Source organism: Triturus cristatus, chromosome 2_2 (genome assembly GCF_964204655.1).
Source record: "Triturus cristatus chromosome 2_2, aTriCri1.1, whole genome shotgun sequence".
Lineage (NCBI taxonomy): Eukaryota > Metazoa > Chordata > Amphibia > Caudata > Salamandridae > Triturus > Triturus cristatus.
In genome coordinates, this window is record NC_140582.1 from 1,221,588,107 (window position 1) to 1,221,596,504 (window position 8,398).

The window sequence follows — 8,398 nt, forward strand, 5'->3', positions numbered from 1 at the left end:
GGAAAGAGATGAGGTATACAATGTACAGATACAGGAGATGTGGAGAGAAAATTGCAACAGAGAGTCAACATAACAGGAGTGATTGAGGCAATCACTACCCCTTCCACAGGCCTCCGTAATGTTTCATTCACAGTTTCATAATTTCAGAATTAACACAGTTTCAATTCTAATTAATTACAACAATTAATCATTCAGGGGGGCATTCACCAGTGGAGAAAGGGCGCAGACTAACACCTACCTGATTGTGGCAGCAGTTCCTGGGACGCTCACGCTGTTGGTCTCCCCTGCCGCCGACGGAGTTCACGGCCGCAGTCGGGGGAGACTACAGCTCCCAGCAGCCTTAGCGGCACCATCACTAAACTTCCGCCTACTTTCGCGCCCGGAGGCGCACAAAACGGAGAGGCTCCCTCGGTGGAGCGGGGGCATTCACCAGTGGAGAAAGGGCGCAGACTAACACCTACCTGATTGTGGCGGCAGTTCCTGGGACGCTCACGCTGTTGGTCTCCCCTGCCGCCGACGGAGTTCACGGCCGCAGTCGGGGGAGACTACAGCTCCCAGCAGCCTTAGCGGCACCATCACTAAACTTCCGCCTACTTTCGCGCCCGGAGGCGCACAAAACGGAGAGGCTCCCTCGGTGGAGCGGGGGCATTCACCAGTGGAGAAAGGGCGCAGACTAACACCTACCTGATTGTGGCAGCAGTTCCTGGGACGCTCACGCTGTTGGTCTCCCCTGCCGCTGACGGAGTTCACGGCCGCAGTCGGGGGAGACTACAGCTCCCAGCAGCCTTAGCGGCACCATCACTAAACTTCCGCCTACTTTCGCGCCCGGAGGCGCACAAAACGGAGAGGCTCCCTCGGTGGAGCGGGGGCATTCACCAGTGGAGAAAGGGCGCAGACTAACACCTATCTGATTGTGGCAGCAGTTCCTGGGACGCTCACGCTGTTGGTCTCCCCTGCCGCCGACGGAGTTCACGGCCGCAGTCGGGGGAGACTACAGCTCCCAGCAGCCTTAGCGGCACCATCACTAAACTTCCGCCTACTTTCGCGCCCGGAGGCGCACAAAACGGAGAGGCTCCCTCGGTGGAGCGGGGGCATTCACCAGTGGAGAAAGGGCGCAGACTAACACCTACCTGATTGTGGCGGCAGTTCCTGGGACGCTCACGCTGTTGGTCTCCCCTGCCGCCGACGGAGTTCACGGCCGCAGTCGGGGGAGACTACAGCTCCCAGCAGCCTTAGCGGCACCATCACTAAACTTCCGCCTACTTTCGCGCCCGGAGGCGCACAAAACGGAGAGGCTCCCTCGGTGGAGCGGGGGCATTCACCAGTGGAGAAAGGGCGCAGACTAACACCTACCTGATTGTGGCAGCAGTTCCTGGGACGCTCACGCTGTTGGTCTCCCCTGCCGCCGACGGAGTTCACGGCCGCAGTCGGGGGAGACTACAGCTCCCAGCAGCCTTAGCGGCACCATCACTAAACTTCCGCCTACTTTCGCGCCCGGAGGCGCACAAAACGGAGAGGCTCCCTCGGTGGAGCGGGGGCATTCACCAGTGGAGAAAGGGCGCAGACTAACACCTACCTGATTGTGGCAGCAGTTCCTGGGACGCTCACGCTGTTGGTCTCCCCTGCCGCCGACGGAGTTCACGGCCGCAATCGCGGGACGCGCGCGGGCGACGCCGGGCTAAGCCCGGGCAAAGGGCGGGCCGTTGTGTGGCCGTTAGGGGGCCGGAGGAGGCCGGGTCGGGCCACCCCCCTAAGCAGTGAAGTTCGTCATCTGGGTGCAATTCATAGGTTATTGTTGTAATTGATTGTACACTTGGGTTCAACCCTTCTGAGTCATTATTCCTCCTGGATTACGAAAATTTGCTAAACCTTGATACTGTTGATATTATGTAGGAGCTCAATTGTTTGTTATGTCATAAGAGCTCTGCGTAGGACAGGACTATTATTATTAGTACGTTTATTGTACTTTTCATCAATCTAGTAGTGTTGTCATCTATGTGATCATTGTGTAAAATGGCTAAAAATATTTCCACTATGGATAGCTATTTGGTGAAGATGGTGAGCAAGATAAACAATGACAGACGAAAATCCTTAGGGAAGGAGCCCACACTAGAAATAGTTTCGACTGTTAATGAAAGTAGTGATTCTACTATGATGGACTCTCTTAGCATCGAAGTTCCTTCCCAGGAAAATCCAGTCAATTCACCCTTAGACTATGCGTCACCAAATCAAGTCACACTGGAGCCCCCTAGCGGGTCGGTTTTACCTCATTCCCCCCCTAAGAGAGCTGTTCGAAAGTGTAGAAAAACACAAATTAAGCGGGGGAACTTACTCCCTAAACCAACGTTGGTACAAGGTCTTAGAAGTAATGTAGCCAAAAATGAGACCATAATCAATAAGGGTGATGAGAATTGTGATCTCTTGGTTGACATTGCTAAATTACTTGAAACAAAATTAGATCTCATAATTAACCCGCTTAAGGAAAAAATTGATTTATTATCCTCGGAAGTATCTAGGTTGGGTGGCCTTTTAGATAAGATACACAAGGATCAGACTTTGATACATACTGAGTTACCTGTTCAACCCGATAATCCTGTACAATTAGTTGTAACAGAGAGGCCATGTCCACCGGAACCTAGGGAGTTATCACGAATAGTAGGTAGTACCCCTCCAATGGAAGTAGTTCCACCTAATAGTATGAGGTATACTACGCCCACGATTAGACCAAAGCACATTAATCTCCCGCCCGACTGTGAACCTTATGTCATAGTCCTTTCAAATGTTCCACCCTTAGCTACATCAGCAACGAATTTCCGAGAGGAATGTCACGATTCACTCAAACGGAAATCAGTTGCTTGGTTAAATAAAAATTGTGGGTTCCCCCCACAACTCTCCGATCAAATACTGACCACTAGACGGGTACCCTGGATCGGCAATGCAAAAAAAAAATGCAAGGAGGACTGTGTAATAGTTAATTTTAGATATCCCCAACATGTCGCGACCACCCTTCTCAGAGCAGCCTCTCTGGATGTAAAGGAGTCCGATGTGGGTGTGCATCCCCTGGGCTATTTTTATAGACATGTAGCCAGGGCATCCCAATTCCCAAAAACACACAGACCCTTGACTAACAGTAGACATACAAATTTTTATATTCCAACTGAAAATAGATTTTCGGTACTGAGTTCACTGGATGAAAATGATTGACTCCCACGAGTATGGGAGTCTACCACAGAAACAATTGTAGAGACCCAGATGGGGGGAATAAAACAGAGCAGAGAACATTTAAATTCTAAACTTGTAGTATTTCCGAGTTGTAGAAACATACAGACGGATAAATTGGCAAATAGTGACAAACTCCTTTACTCCACGTTGAGTGAGGTAGATAGTTTGGGCATATTTGATAAACGCCACACAGCAAATATGGAGGTTAATGATTTTAGTATAGATGAAAACCAAGACAAAGAGTTATACCCTTTAGTTGAATTGGAGGATGTTATAGAAGAAGACAATTTACCAATAGGATTAGATTCACCTTATGTAAAAGGGAAAACAAGCGTTAGACTGATATCCTGGAATATAGCCGGTCTATCCTGGAACCTTGAGGATGTGGTTTGGTGTTCTTATATAGAGAATTATGACATCATACTCTCACAGGAAACATGGATGGTAGAAACCCCTCATAGGTTGGGATACAAAACTTACTGTTCTAGCGCTATACCTTCATCGAGAGGCAGAGCCTCAGGGGGGCTGGTTATCTGGGTTAAAGTGACCCTAAAAAAAGATGTCACCCAGTTATCCATCCCCTCTCCGGACCTATTAGGCCTTATAATTGCAACAAGAGGGAAAGAAACTAGATATTTAATAAATATATACAATAGACCGTCCCCATCTAATAAGGAATCAAATGTGGTAGAACTCTTAGATTCCTTCCTAGATTCACTAGGAGAAAATGTAAAGTTGATAGTTGGCGGGGATTTCAATTGTAAATATGAACCTGTCCTGGGTTTGGAAAAACTATTTGATGAACAAGATGCTGTCATCGATATTGTACCCTTAGATTCTGTAAGCCCAGTTAAAAGCACAACAGCCGCTTTACAGATTTTGCAGCTGACTGTGGTGCATGACCTAAGGGCTTGTAATGGTCGATTTCAATCAGATAGGCCTGCAGCTCCGACATATTTTAAGGGAACATGTAGGTCAAACATAGATTTCGTTATGGTTTCTAGGAATATATGGGACCAGGTAATGGATTTTAAGATTGACCTCAGGACGGAGCGTGATCACTTCCCTCTCCAACTATGGTTAGATTCCCCATCACTGTTTAATAGATCCGAGGGAGAGATTCTACTAAATACTCCGGTTGTGGAATTACAGATAACTAATAACAGGCGTGCTCTAAGATGGCCATATATCTTGGGAAAAGAAAAGACGATGATAAGTATTTATAATGCATTTACTGAAACAATAGGAGCATTACAATTACCACTAGTGGTTACTCAAGGTGTTCTTGATCTACATCAAAAGTTAGTGGATGCACTAACCCCACTATTGAGTAAAATATATAAAAAAGATAGCAATAGGATAGGGAACCAGCTTGAGTCAGTGAACCCATGGTATAATAAAGATTGTCGATTAGCAAAATCAAGGTTGATCCAGGCAGTAAAATCCGGAAATTGTTTGGATATAAAAAATGGAAGACTAGCCTACAACAACATTATGGCCCAAGCCAAAAAAGTTTGGGATTAAAGATTTTGGGAGGATCTCTTGAATGCAGCCAAGCTACGGGATCAGTGCACGTTCTGGAATTTAATCGCAAAAGGGAATAAGCAGGGTAGATCATCAAAGGATATTTTCTTAGATGAAAATACTTGGTGTGACCATTTCACTAAGCTCTATGCTAAAAAAAAGGAGAGCACGCCCCTTGGGGACCTTGAGATAAATTTAGAAATGAATACTGCTCCCCTACATTTTAGCCTAGAAGAAACAATTAAGGCTTTACAAGCCGTGAAAATGGGTAAAGCCCCAGGCCCTGACAAAATTCCCGGTGATCTACTAAAATATGATGTGGTTGTGTGGGGGCCTTATATAAATTACCTGAGTAATTCCATTGTGGCAGGCACACCAATCCCAGAATCATGGAAAGGGGCAGAAATCATAAAAAAAATTTAAAAAGGCGATCGCCATGATCCAAGCAACTACCGCCCAATAAGTTTAATAGACATTTTACAAAAGATATTTGCCAGACATATTTTAAATAGGCTTTTAGATTGGATTGAAGAGACCAAAATATTATCCAAATATCAAGCTGGTTTTAGAATAAAAACCAGTACGGTTGATCAGGTGTTTAGATTTATGTGCATCTGTTGGAAGTATATAAATATAAGGAAGGGGAACCTTTATGTGGCATTTGTGGATCTAAGGGCCGCCTTTGACCTTGTTCCACGCAATTTGTTGTGGATTACGCTACGGAACATGGCGGTCCCTGGGGAACTACTCAAAGAACTTATTAAGCTTCACATAGGGAACTATGCAAAAATTAGATGGGGAAAGGATGGTGAAATATCAAGGGCTATACCCGTAGACCGCGGCGTGCGCCAAGGTTGTGTATTAGCGCCTACACTTTTCTCGCTATACGTTAATGACATTCGAGTTATTTAAGGAACTGTGTGCATGATTCTCCGAAGCTAGGTGGTGAGCCGATTACTGCTTTATTATTTGCCGATGATACCATCCTTATTTCCCAGACTCCAAGAGGGTTGCAAAATTTGGTTGACTCTTTCCAGAAGTACTGTGTGGGGAAGGGATTAGAAATAAATCCTACCAAAACCAAGTATATGTCCATAAATAGAACGAAATCCCTTAGGACTAATCTGTTCTTAGATAATCAAAAATTGGAACAGGTAGGGAGTTTCAATTACTTGGGGCTATTATTAGATACTAATTTATCCTGGAAAGGGCAGATGGATAAAAGTATTTTATCCCTTAAACAAAATTCAACGCCCATTTTAAAAGTACACGGGGCCAGTTATTCTAAAGCAATTTCACCGGCACTTAAAGTATACAAAGCAAAGGCCCAATCGGCCGCTCTTTATGGTGCTAAGCTTTGGGGTTTTTATTGTAAAAACACTTTTGGAAAAACGGAAAAACATTTTTTACGTAGGTTACTCAAAATACCGACTAGAACTCCCCTAGTCCCTGTATACCTCGACATTAACCTCAAAAGAACAGATCATCAAGCAGTTTTAAGACCACTGCTGTATTGGGTTAGGTTATGGGTAACCCCGGAGTTGAGTGATTATAAGAGTGGTTTAATTGAATTAATCCAGATAGATGGTTACAGGAATACTCCCTGGTTAAAATATGTCTCCAAATGGTACGAGAAGCTAGGTTTATTACATTTATGGGAAGCTCCCCAGAATATGACAATATTAACCAGGAAATATGTAAAGGACACTTTTTGGTCTTATGTCAATGGAGAGTTATTGCACAGTTCATCAACGGGCATATTGACCTCGACTTTTTTGAACATAAAAGACACACCTAATTTTGAACAATTTATGGATGAGATTGGTCCTCCACTGGCAAAAACACTATACCTGCAGTTTAGGTATGGTGTTTTACAGATTAATGCATATACATGCAGCTGGGGAGGGGCAAAAGGCTCTGATTTGTGTACTCTTTGCACTTTAGGGGCCAAGGAAGATGCTGCTCATTTATTCTTCTTTTGCCCATTGTATAAAAAATCAAGGGATTGTTGGATCAAACCAGTTTGTAAACATGTGGGGGTTAGATCCTACAAAGAAGCAGAGCGCATATTCAAGTCCAATACCTCTCAATTAGTGGTGTTTGGTACGAGCAGATTTTTATTTAATGTGTACCTTACCAGAAAACGTCTTGGTTATAAAATGTAAATATTTTCTTTTAGGTTGCCCGCTTTCCTCAATCCTTGTATAGATAAATGATGCACTGTTCCTTCGATCCTAATTAACTAATTTTTTTTTTATCTTCTGGTTTTTTAACTAATTTAAAAATTGCTATTTATTTTTTTATATATGCGATGTTGCTTTACCATGGTGATAACTAAATATTTTATGCCAACTGTATGTATTATGTTCCATCAAGTAATTGTGAATTGTACATTTGTTCAATGTATGTATCTCTTGTCTTGACTTTTATGGCTACAAATTGCCGAAATAAAGTTTAACGAACTAATCATTTTTGTTACTCATTTATAGTCAATAGCTAACAACCATTGAACAAGCCTATATGGCTGGTATTATGTGTAATTCAAATGTTGTGTTGTATTTCTAGATTCAAAAACGGAATGCTCGGAGACGCATCGAAATACGGGTCTGGTGGCATTCTAGGAAAACCACAGACATTTAGTTTACATGTTTAAGCCCCACCCTTAATTACATAGTCGATTCCCCTTTTAGAGACCCCCGCAAATGTTTTCATCCCCTTGAGAGGTCTGTATTAAACCAAATTTTGAAAAGCTCCATTAGAATTTACATATTTGTGTATTTTTGTTAATTGAATTAAATAAAACATGATGTTGGGGTGGCCTATACTTGTCTTTGCCCCCCACCAGCCAAAATAAAGTTACAGGTTTTTTGCTTGTTGTTCACTTATGCGCCACTTTATGACCGAGCCTGTCTGGGCCTGGTCCCAAAGTGCTTCTGCACACCAGACTGCTCTCTGTAACTGAGGCTGAGTGGGGAGGTATCTCCAAGGAGAGTTGATGGTTAGTGCAGGCTCACATGTTTCACTTCAGGCCTAGAAAAGGCAAGTAGACTGACTAGAGACACTGTGGGGTGTGCCCTCCCTGACCCTTCATTGCCTTTGCCAGCCCACAATGAAATCATCCTCCGGGAGCTGCAGCCTGAACACGTGCTGCAGCTCCCAGAAAGAGCTTCTGCTACTTCCCAGGCAGTGCAGGGCCCGGAGGTGGTGCTGCCTTGAGTCCTTGCAGCGCCAGTGACCAGGCCATCTACGGGCAGCGAGGCACTTCAGCCACACCATGGAATCACCTGCCCCCTTATGCTGCTCTTAGCAGCACAGATGAACTCCCTCAGCTGTTGGAATCTGTCAGTAAATCTGCTGATTTTCAGTCCGATGGTACAGCTGAGGCAGGAGGTCTTCTAGCTCAGCTTAGGAGGAAAGATCCTTTTTTGTCAGTTTGTTTGCACAAAAGGTGCTCTCTCTTCTACCACCAGCCAACCTCCTCCTTCAAGAAAAAATATGGACCTCAGCCAAGCAGTGTTGTTGACAGTCACTGTAATGGAAACCTCCAAGCACTGCTGGCTGATAATTCAAGGGCTTTTCCACTTGATGAGTTTCTGCAGCGCCCTCTAATACTGGCATGGGATGTAATAATTCCTTCTGCCTCAAAATGCCC